General features: G+C 38.7%; 1 protein-coding gene across 1 annotated transcript in view; it reads left to right on the top strand.

The window, feature by feature from the left end:
- Positions 1–12,687, top strand: part of clcn2b (chloride channel, voltage-sensitive 2b) — a 333,131-nt gene that overhangs the window by 290,599 nt on the left and 29,845 nt on the right. The window lies entirely within an intron of this gene.

Raw genomic sequence — 12,687 nt, forward strand, 5'->3', positions numbered from 1 at the left:
ATTATTCTTATATACTGTATTTCTTATATTCCTCAACACAACAGTGCCTCCCCAGAGCACACATTCCGCATGCTAAAAATATGTTCTGTTGTCTAGCTCGTGTTTCAACATAGCCTTGAAAAGGTGGTACATATTATGTTATTGTACTGCATGTCAACAACATGATGAAACGCCACATGTTGGACCATCCTTCCATGCATCCGTTTTCTACCGCTTACGATGTCTTAAATGTGGAGGGAGGCTCTTCATGGTGGCGGCTGGTGTACAAACAAAATCCTTTTGCACTTGTTATCAATGAAGCACGCAGTCTTAGTAGATAACCCGCAACACGCCCACTAATAGTACACACAATTGTATTATTTGCACACGCTATTTAGCATGTGTTATTTTGCATCCCAATAGATGAAGACATTAGTGCACAGGTGGTCTTTACAGTACAGACAAGTAATGTTCCTATGACTATGACGTTAGTTGAGTTTTAGTGTAAGTCGGATCTTATACCTAAATTAACATCTAAGTCACTCACACTGTACACAAACATAAAGAAAATATGAAACACAGTAATAAAACATTTCAATACAAGCATTAAACAAAATGAATCTAAAAAAAAAGATTAAAAAAACTTCTTACTTGTATCCGTGTGGTTGTGCTGTACTGTGGCAAAAATGAAGAGCCAAACTTATTGGAAGGAGGAAGTAAGCTCACTACACTACTTAGTTATTACCGTCTATTCCATAGGAGTTCCTTTAACACAGGGGTGTCCAAAGTGCGGCCCGGGGGCCATTTGCGGCCCACAGGTCATTTTTTAACGGCCCCATGGCACATTTTAAAAATACGATTGAAAAAAATAAAAAACATTAAAAGTGGTATTTAAAGAGCAAACAGGTGAAATGTAACAAGAAAATGTAGCAATGTTTACTCTAATTACACAAAGCTGCCATGTAGGCTGTTTCTTTCTTTAAAAAATAATAATGAATCAAAATCAATGTCATTATGAATTATTGACCTATTCAAGGCTCCAATTACATCACATTAAATATTTTTTGGGGAAAATGCTGCATATTTTGTGTTTGCCATGTAAAAAAACGACATGTTTTTTTAAAGAAGGGCCTAAAACGAACAAACAAAAAACATAAACAACAATAAAACTTATAATTGACAGATAGATCTGAAGTTGATCTCGAGATTATTGTGTTAAAAGTAAACAGTAAAAAAAAAAAAAAGATAATTTATTTTTTAACACTTTAATTAGTAGTACCCTTTTGGATCCCCTACAATTTTAGTGTGATTAGTTTTTAAGTGTCATTGCTCAAAAAATAATAATGAATTAAAATCAATGGTGTTATGAGTTATTGACCTTTTTAAGGCTCCAATTATTATACAATCTCAAATATCCCACTTAAAAATGTTATTGGGTGAAAATATTGCATATTTAGTTTTTTTCATTAAAAAAAGGGTTTTCTTTGACAAAAAGAGCATACAATTTTGAATATTGACAGATAGACCTTATGTTGGTCTAGAGATTTAAAAACTAGAATAATAACACAAATAATAATACTGAATAATGACACATTTTTTATATTTTTTGGACCAAACCCTTTGTGGTCCCCGGGATCAAGCCTGAGTGGAAGCCTAAATGTATATTTTTTATACATATATTGTATTGGTTTTTAAAATAAAAAATATCAAAATCAATGCTAGCTTTGATTTTTCAATGTGCGGCCCTCAGTGGAAAAAGTTTGGACACCCCTGCTTTAACATGTTAAAAAATAGCATTTACAGGTATATCCTTAATGATGGCTGCAGCCAAAGTTGATTTCTCCAAAGAGCTTTTGACAATGTCTAATTTCATTTTTCACTTTCACTCTGATTTTACTCACTTCCCCCAGAAGAGTATGTCTCACGCTCAGAAGACCAGATGGAGGTCAAAGTTACAAAGTTAACAAAAAATATGACGTAATGCATAATAGTATTAACATAATAGTTATATTTTGTGCAGCATGAATTATCAATGGGGGTGCTTTTGTTACCTTAAAACGTAACAGGATGTTACATGTATGACAGTGAGGGGTGAGGGTTAGTTTATCTTCTGCTTATTTTGTAAATGTATCCCAGACGCAACCCTGCATCTAATCCATCTCTTTTCTCCCTCTGCCACACACTGTCAAAAACCGACACCTTACACAATCCCCTCCGGCATAATAAAAAGTGCCCATTTGTCAGTGCTTTATATAAGCCAGAGATAGTCTTTATATACTGTAAATATACCTGACTTTCTGGAGCTTTTATCTTTACCAGTTTCATTCCCACAGAAAAAAAAGGTGTGTAAATGGTAGTTACGTCCTAACTCAAAGTGCCTCTCACCCTAAGAGAGCTGGGATGCTTTTTGAACAGGATAAGATTCATAGAAAATGGATAGAAGGCTTTCTCTTGCCAGTAAATAATCAAAGTACTCAAAATACAGTATTTTTTTATGTTCTACTCTCTGGCTGAGTCCCAATTTGTGAATTTGTGTACTTATACTTCTCATTTTGAATGTGTTCATATTGACAAGTACAGCAGAATACAGTGCAGATTTTACCAAAACAAAACAGAGTGATGGCGCACACCCAGGGGAGAAAAAGTTACTACAAATACATGTTTTATTATTGTAAACTCCAACTTGGCGGAAAAAAGCTGGTAGATATTTAATTGAGTGATTCAAATGTTGGCGATAAATCAAGTGCTTGCATTGGCAATTAAACATTAGTGATCGATTTAAGGACAGCGCTACAGTGTCAAAGTGTGTTGCACTCGGGAGCTAAGTATGTAGTGTACACACCAGGGATGGAATGGTTTATAAAAAACAAAAACAATTAGGTTGACCTTTTTTGAATGATTGAAGCGTTTATTAGTAGATTGCACAGTACAGTACATATTCTGTACAATTGACCACTAAATGGTAAGAATACGTTTTTCAACTTGTTTAAGTCGGGGTCCACGTTAATCAATTCAAGGTAAACCTAACTCAGGCATTACCATACCTAACTCAGGCATGTTTTGTCTTTGTTTGTTTTGTTTTTTACTATTGTCCGAGCTTCCCTGTTTAAAAGGCAAAGTCCTCCCAGGTTGTTTTGTTCTAGCGACAGTCTGAATAAAGGCTACAATTAATGTGTAACAATTTATTTTACGAATGGAGTAAGTTCAGACATTAAACAATATTACAGCTGGAGAGAAGACTGAGCTCTGCAAAGTCTAGAGCGTTCTCTCAAGATGGTCCCATTGCTCACATGCTTTTATCCATTCTACTATACCCCTCCCAAGCCAAGTTGCTCCAACAAACCGGATCTTGATCTAAGTGTGTGTTTATGAGCCAGTACACACACACACACACACACATCTGCTTTTGCTCCATCTCATACCTGGCACCTTTTCTCACCATCAAAACTAAGGAGTATGCTATGTGTGTGTATGTGCAAATATTTAAACACAATGTGGACTCATTGCGTTTCGTTCCTCAAGTAGATTGGAGTGCACACAGAATGACTTCCCATGCATTTTATTCTGCTACGGTGTAAAGTAGTCCTCAAACACTACACCATTTGGAGCGCGTGCGTGCGTGCGTGCGTGCGTGCGTGCGTGCGTGCGTGCGTGTGTGTGTGTTGTATTTCTACCCTACTTGAGACATCAACAAGGACAAGTACCTTCCATATGAGGATCGGTGAACAAGTTAGGACATAAATCATGGTCCCAATAAGGAAAACCATTGCGTCTAATAGAGAATGCTAATAGAGAATGTCTCATTTGCACCCCTGGTGGTGAAATCTATCAAAATTAGGCTGGTCCTAAGGAGGGTTTTTCAAATGGACTGTGTTGGTTTTAAAAGTGCTCTCCCTCTGGTCAACATATGAAATAACAAGTGTGTGTAAAAATTTGAAGTGCTCCCCCTCTGGCCAACATATGTAATAACACGTGTGTGTAAGAAATTGAAATGTGCCCCCTTTGGCCAAAATTAATTTAAAAAAAGAAATAAATGTGTATATAGAGATATACTGTAATAACATGAAGTAAATAATGAAGATTAAAAACCAATTACAAACAAAAGAAATTAAAATACAAATTTAACTAAAAGCTTACCTTTTTTATATTTGCATAGTATGTAAGTATATATTATTATTGTTGTAAATACAAATATTTATATATCTAGAAAGGGTGGTCGCAAAGAGGTAGACATTTTTCAGAGGTCTCAAGAAGGTAACAAATGTGTGTCTGTGTGCGTGGGTGGGTGTGTGTGTGTGTGTGTGTCGCATGCATCGCATTGCGCATTATAGCAGGAGAAGTGGAGGCATTCATGTTGTAGACATGGCAAGCGGACATTATTTAACAAACAGTCGAAGAAAGAGGATGTGTCCGTGGCATTATATACAGTAGGTCTTCTGTATGGGAGCCCTTTGGCTAACCTTCCAACTCTTTCAAATTCTCCAGAAGACTCACGAATATTGCCTTTGGTCTCCAGACATCCTGGCCAAGGTTACGAGTCTCCTGGTATTGTGATGTTTTTGTGTCGGTATAAACTATTGTATTCTTTGCCCGTATGTGGAAAGAATGACGAGGAGGTGGTCGATCAACAGTCACTTTATTCAAACGAACAACCACGCCAAAACAACACCAGCGGGAGGACACCTATCAGGACACATTCAGTGACTTTCCAACGGTCGGAAAATACATCTCCAAAGCAGGAACTAATTACGTTGAGCATTTTTTTAAGTGCACATTTCCTCCAACCTTAGCTGACATTTTCAGCTAAAGTTTCTACTCACTTCAAAACAAATTTACTGGCAGTTATGCATATTTTACTCACAGTCAGCAAAAAACGACCACATATCACTGGCACATACTGTAACACCTCAGTTTCTTGGTATATTACATTAATGACCTGTATTCTATCTTTAAAATCAGTGCATAGAAGTTGTCTCTCGCATTCACATCCTGCGAGTATCAACAGCACAGAACCTTAGCCCAAACATTAATGAAGTCGTTCAAGTAAGGAGTGCCAAATGTTGGCAGCTCTGTAACTATACATTAAATGATTGCATTTTTTTAAATGGTAATGGTAGATTTTGGGGATCTATGATATATTGGGATGCTAAAAACAACCTAACCCAGGGATCCGGAAACCCAAAACGTTTAAAGAGCCATATTGGGCCAAAAATACAAAACACTAATCTGTCTGCAGACGCAAAAAATTTAAAGCCGTATATAAGTCTTCTACTGAAGGCAACACATGACGTAAGTGTCTATATTAGCTATAATAGCCTACTATCAAAATGACTATGTGTCGCAAGCTGAAGCAAATCTTTGTTGACAGAAATGTTGAAATGTAATATTTATTCTACACATTTTTACAACATTAGAAATCATTAATAAATCAGAGGCTACTCAGAAGGTGAGATAAGTCCTGGAAATGTACTGGCTTTTAATTGCCAAAGGTATAGATGTATGTGTCCAAGTTAAAAGAAACTGCAGGCTGTCTTCTTTTAATAGATTTATTACAATCTTTGCAAGCTAGGTAATGTTTGCAATGGTCTGGAACAACGTGGCACACAAACAACTATCTGAAATGCAGCCAATATTACATACAGATAATGTGTCATGAGACATGCAAAACTAAATTATATACAAAGAGGATAAAATTAAAGGATATTAAAAGAACTTAAATATACATACAAATGAGGCATAATGATGCAATATGTACATACACCTGGCCTAAATATTATGTTAGCATTTATTAGCTTGCAGTCATGCACTGACCAAATATGCCTGATTAGCACTCCAACAAGTCAATAACATCAACAAAGCGCACCTCTGTGCATTCACGCACAGCATGAAACGTTTTTGTGGACAAAATGAGACAAAGAAGGGGTGGAAGATTTTACATGGAAACACACCGTTGCGTCACAGTCCACACTATGGTGAGTTCAAGAACCGCCGACATTAGTAGGACAAAACGATGTTCACCAAATGCTCTCATCAGTGAAGCATACACACAAACATATTAAACAGTGGGCTTTCTGACAATTGGGAAGGTTTGTGTCATGTCACAAAAAGCATACTAAAACAAAAAAATGTATTCCCCAAATTTTTTTCCATTTTCAATCGTTTAAAAAAAAAAATGCTCCAGGGAGCCACTAGGGCGGCACTAAAGAGCCACATGCGGCTTGAGAGCCGCTGGTTGCTGACCCCCGACCTAACCGAATGATAAACTGTAACCAATCAGTGATTTTGTGTTACCATTCAACATCTATTAGCCTTATACTTATTGAAATGCTGGTAAAATTGAGACCGAGCACCTGTTGTACATGTACAGTATTTTTGTTGAATTAATTAATAAACCACACCAAGAATGTCACAGCGTAAAGAGGGGAGCTCAAAGTCGCATTGCCTCTGAGTCCTTGCCTACCTCGGTATTGCTCAGGAAGAACACAAGCTTCTTTCTAAAAAAAAAAAAAAAAACCAACATGTTCCCAAACGTTGTGTTTTTACCTGTAAAACCTTTTAACACATAGTCCTTATAAACAGAGCTTCTGCTTTTGATGCCGGTTTCAAAATAAATGTGGATTGCACTGAAGAGACATAGGAAATAAGTTACATAAGGATTAGGCGTGAAAGCAACAGGCGCAGCCCCCATTTACTTAACTGCACAGCGGGATCGAACTCCAACATCTTCAACGGTTTCCTGTGGTTGCGCCAAAAAAAATGATCTAAAGCAAACAGCTTCAGCACCGCCGCTCATCTGATTCGGCAGGAAAGTTTTTCCCCTTGTGCTCTCGTTTGCTTTTAGCCGCATGCCATGATGGAAACCCCTGCAGTGAGGAGAAGATTAAATGAAAGTTTAATGATCCTCGTGGGAAAACAAAATGTTTGCATCAGCAGTGCTGCACAAATAAGTCCGAGAGTTAGAGGTGAAAAACTGGGTTGTGTAAATATTGACCAACTAGGATCAAGAGGATGTTTTGCTAAAGTCACATAAAACTTGCTTCACGCGAAAAATTGAGATTGATTAAAGGCCTACTGAAATGAATTTTTTTTATTTAAACGGGGATAGCAGATCCATTCTATGTGTCATACTTGATCATTTCGCGATATTGCCATATTTTTGCTGAAAGGATTTAGTAGAGAACATCGACGATAAAGTTCGCAACTTTTGGTCGCTGATAAAAAAAGCCTTGCCTGTACCGGAAGTAGCGTGACGTCGCAGGTTGAAAGGCTCCTCACATTTCCCCATTGTTTACACCAGCAGCGAGAGCGATTCGGACCGAGAAAGCGACGATTACCCCATTAATTTGAGCCAGGATGAAAGATTTGTGGATGAGGAACGTGAGAGTGAAGTACTAGAGTGCAGTGCAGGACGTATCTTTTTTCGCTCTGACCGTAACTTAGGTAAAAGGGCTCATTGGATTCCACACTTTCTCCTTTTTCTATTGTGGATCACGGATTTGTATTTTAAACCACCTCGGATACTAGATCCTCTTGAAAATGAGAGTCGAGAACGCGAAATGGACATTCAGAGTGACTGTTATCTCCACGACAATACATCGGCGAAGCACTTTAGCTACGGAGCTAACGTGATAGCATCGGGCTTAAATGCAGATAGAAACAAAAGAAATAAACCCCTGACTGGAAGGATAGACAGAAAATCAACAATACTATTAAACCATGGACCTGTAGCTACACGGTTAATGCTTTCCAGCCAGGCGAAGCTTAACAATGCTGTTGCTAATGACGCCATTGAAGCTAACTTAGCTACGGGACCTCACAGAGCTATGCAAAAAACATTAGCGCTCCACCTACGCCAGCCAGCCCTCATCTGCTCATCAACACCCGTGCTCACCTGCGTTCCAGCGATCGACGGAGCGACGAAGGACTGCACTCGATCATTGATGCGGTCGGCGGCTAGCGTCGGATAGCGCGTCTGCTATCCAAGTCAAAGTCCTCCTGGTTGTGTTGCTGCAGCCAGCCGCTAATACACCGATCCCACCTACAGCTTTCTTCTTTGCAGTTTTCATTGTTCATTAAACAAATTGCAAAAGATTCACCAACACAGATGTCCAGAATACTGTGGAATTTTGCGATGAAAACAGAGCTTTTTGTATTGGATACAATGGTGTCCCAATACTTCCGTTTCAACCATTGACGTCACGCGCATACGTCATCATACATAGACGTTTTCAACCGGAAGTTTCGCGGGAAATTTAAAATTGCACTTTATAAGTTAACCCGTTAAGATTTCATCATTGATATATAAACTATCAGACTGCATGGTCGGTAGTAGTGGGTTTCAGTAGGCCTTTAAGTGAGCATTTAAATATTGTGGCTTTTTTTTCCTAATCACTGTAATGTCAGGCATTTGTAATAACATTTTAATAGTAATATTACAGTTATGATTATTTTTAGCCAGACGTTTATTTTCCGTACGTGTTGCATTTTTGCCCATGTTTTGCAGTATACAAAAGCATCTCACTGATTTCAAATCTGCTACACTTTGACACTACACATTATTGTTACATGATTTTGCGTGTGTACATCAGTGTTTTTCAACCACACTAGTGTGCCGTGAGATACAGTCTGGTGTGGATACAGTCTGGTGTGCCGTGGGAGATTATGTAATTTCACCTAATTGGGTTAAAAATATATTTTATGCAAACTAGGGATGTCCCAATCCAGGTTTTTGCACTTCCGATCCGATACCGATACTGGCCGATACTGGCATGTATTAAAGTTTAAAGTTTTTTAGCCTACTTAGTTGTCAGATTCATGTTGAAAAGGGTTTTAGTACTCTTGATAACAACTAGCCAGCTGAATTGGGTGAGTTTGAATAATACACAGTGGTTGGTAACAAGAAACTGACCTGTTTATTCAAGGATAAACACAATATAGACAAAATTATACATGACAAACAGAAATGGCATCATTGAACAGTAAAAAAGTGAACAGTATAAAGTGCAAATAAGGCTGTAAACATTATTTAAAAAAAGCAAAACACACAAACAACCTGAGTGGGATAAAATGTCTATAACTCAGCATCAATACATGCTCTTGAACAAGTGTAAACTTCAAAATATATATGTATATCTACACACTCCCTTCAATTGTTTGCCCCCCCCCTCCCTGACTGCAGTCCGAGCATAATGGGGAGATGGGTTGGATGGTGCGTCGAAAGCCCACTTTACTCACGAGAAATAACGGCTCATCATCCAGAATTATTTCCTCGGCAATGACTCTAGTTATTAGCAGCGTTCAGTGGCAGTATGTCACGCTGTGCGAACGTTTCTGTCGGAGTTAGTTGGGTAGGACCTTTCTTTTTCTTTTCGTCAGTTTTCTTTAGAAATTCTTCATATTCTTTACGGTGGTATTTCGCTAAATGCTTGATCAGATTTGTTGTATTAAAATGTTTTACAACTTTACCACCACGTTTGACTTTATTGTGGCATGTTTTGCACTCCACCTCTTCATCTTTTTCGTTTTGTAGGGTAAAATAATCCCACACAGCTGACATTTTTACCGGTAACTTCCGCTCGCCTTTCGGAACCATGAACCGGCATCCGCTTCCGATTAGGACGGTTAGGACGCAGACCTGTGGATGTGTTGATGGTGTGCTGAAAAATGCGGAAGCAGCAGAAAAGTGGAATGTATTATTTAAATCGGTGCGTTAGAAAACACGGACCGGAGTTTTTTTTAAAAACTGGATCTGGATCGGCATTTTCCCATGCCCTGCCGATACGCATTTTTTGGCAAATATCGGCGGCCGATCCAATCCAAATATCAGATCGGGACAACCCAAATGCAAACCAGTAATTATAATCTGCAAATAATGTGCCGTTGTTGAGTGTCTGCGCTGTCTAGAGCTCGGCAGCGTAACCGTGTAATACTCTTCCATATTAGTAGGTGGCAGCAGGTAGCTAATTGCTTTGTATATGTTTGTCGTGATCACAATATGCAGACGACAGCGGGAGGCAGTGTGCAGGTAAAAAGGTATCTCACGCTTAAACCAAAAATAAACAAAAGGCGAGTGCCGCTAAGAAAAGCCATTGAAGCTTAGGGATGGCTATGCAAAATGAAACTAAAACTGAACTGGCTGCAAAGTAAACAAAAACAGAATGCTGGACGACAGCAAAGACTTACAGCGTGTGGACAAGACGGCGTCCACAAAGTACATCCGCACATAACATGACAATCAACAATGTCCCCACAAAGAAGTCCGCACAACTTAAATAGTCTTGATTGTGAAAACAAAGCAGGTGCGGGGAATAGCGCTCAAGGAAGACAGGAAACCGCTACAGGAAAATACCAACAAAACCGGAAAAGCCACCAAAAATAGGAGCGCACGACAAGAACTAAAACACTACAAACAGGAAAACACCAAAAACTTCAAAATAAGTTACGGCGTGATGTGACAGGTCGTGACAGTACACCTACTTTGAGACAAAAGGTATATTGATGCATGCTTGGTTATGGTTTGAATTCATGTTCATATCAATTGCGAGAACGACTTGTTATTGTCAATATTGGCTGCTGACTTTCATTTTTTTTTTGTTTTCTGTTGGTGGTGCGCCTCAGGATTTTTTCAATGAAAAAATGTGCCTTGGCTCAGAAAAGGTTGAAAAACACTGGTGTACATGTTAAGCTCACAACCCCTGGTAAATATTTGTTGTCAGTTTCTTCACGTATAATTAAGAAAATTACAAAGTAGACCTTCCGATTTTCAATCCTAAACCTATTAATTTAGTTTTTCATCTTTATGGACATCACTCCTGTATACTTAAGATGTTGACAGCTGTTTTGGTTAAAATGACTCAGAAATAACGCAGATGTAGGCATTACAATTCAGAGACTAACTAATAATATTATAACAATAATTTATTGAACAGTACATACCAATGAAGCAACAAGCAATTAGAGAACGAATCTCCATGTTGGGCAAGTTATGTCCAAATGTGAAGTATTTCATATTATTAGTTACTGTAACTTTAAACCCTTCACTCAACACAATCTTCATAATGTCATCTAAGCTCAGGTGATAGATAGATGGATAGATAGATAGATAGATAGATAGATAGATAGATAGATAGATAGATAGATAGATAGATAGATAGATAGATAGATAGATAGATAGATAGATAGATAGATAGATAGATAGATAGATAGATAGATAGATCTGTGGCAGCATAATAGAACGTTATGTACCGGTATTAGTTTAATTTTGGATCCAATTGCACATAACTGTGGTGCTTTCAAATACCCAGGCCTAGAATAAAGTTAGAAACAGAGGTGTCACTAGTTTTTAAAGACGGGGGGGACTTAACCCCCAGGAAATGCACTAATAATAATATATTTATTATACAATGTATTATCATTCATATTATCCCCTGATTATGATCCTACGTGAATCCACTAATCACTACTTTACACTCTAAAGTACAGGAAAACTTGACATATTTGCAATCACATATAGGTGAATATTGACTGGCTAGATCAGGGGTCGGCAACCTTTACCACTCAAAGAGCCATTTTGGCAAGTTTCACAAATTAAAGAAAGTAATGGGAGCCACAAAAAAAAATTTTTAATTTAAAATGAAAAACACCGCATACAAAGCTTAAATGCTTTGTGCTATGTTAACCAGGGGTCTCCGACACACGCACCGGCACGCACTTTAATGTGGAAATTTGATGTTAGTGCAGCCCGCGAGTTTTGAATGAATGGCGCGTCATACTTGCCAACCCTCTCATTTTTCCCGGGAGACTCCCGAATATCGGAGCGTGATGACACTGCATTTGGCACCCTCTACAGTCTGCCCTAACAGTGTACCTGATCGACAACACGTAGAATGCAATTTCAGCTTGCTCACGTAAGTGACAGCAAGGCGTACTACCTCAGCAGCCACACATCTTACACTGACGGTACCAATACCCAGAATCCCATGCAGCCCTAACTCTTCCGCTCAACCAACCCACGGAAAGGGGGGGGGGGGGTTGATGTGTGGGGGGATTTGGTGGTAGCGGGGGTGTATAATGTAGACCGGAAGAGTTAGGGCTGCATGGGATTCTGGGTAATGGTTGTGTTGTGTTTAAGTTGTGTTACGGTGGGATGTTCTCCAGAAATGTGTTTTTCATTCTTTTTTGGTGTGGGTTCACAGTGTGGCGCATATTTGTAACGTAACAATGTTAAAGTTGTTTGATACGGCTACCGTCAGTGTAAGCTGTGTGGCTGATGAGTAAGTATGCTTTGCTGTCTCCTGTGTGTGCAAGTAATAACAACATGCAACATGTGGCTGGACAGGTACACTGTATGTAAATGCTATAGAGGACAATTACTGCAGTGCAATTAGGGCACGCCCTTTATTTAGTAATTAGAGTGTAAATAGGATTATTTTTTCCCTGGGAGTAATCTATGAGAGACACTGAGATCCATAAATCTCCTGGGAAAATGGGGGGGGGTCGGCATGTATGTAGCTGAGCCGCATCAGAGTGGTCAAGGAGCCGCATGCGGCTCCGGAGCCGCAGGTTGCCGACCCCTGGGCTAGATGATTAGTTAGTTAAATTCGTATTCTGGCCAGTTTATACAGTATAGAATTTTTTGACAAAAAAAAAAAAAAAAAAAATTTAACAAAACCAAATGATTTAGGGAGGTTAATGTAGACATGATCCAGA

This window comes from Entelurus aequoreus, linkage group LG13 (assembly GCF_033978785.1).
Source record: "Entelurus aequoreus isolate RoL-2023_Sb linkage group LG13, RoL_Eaeq_v1.1, whole genome shotgun sequence".
In the NCBI taxonomy this organism is placed as follows: Eukaryota; Metazoa; Chordata; class Actinopteri; order Syngnathiformes; family Syngnathidae; genus Entelurus; species Entelurus aequoreus.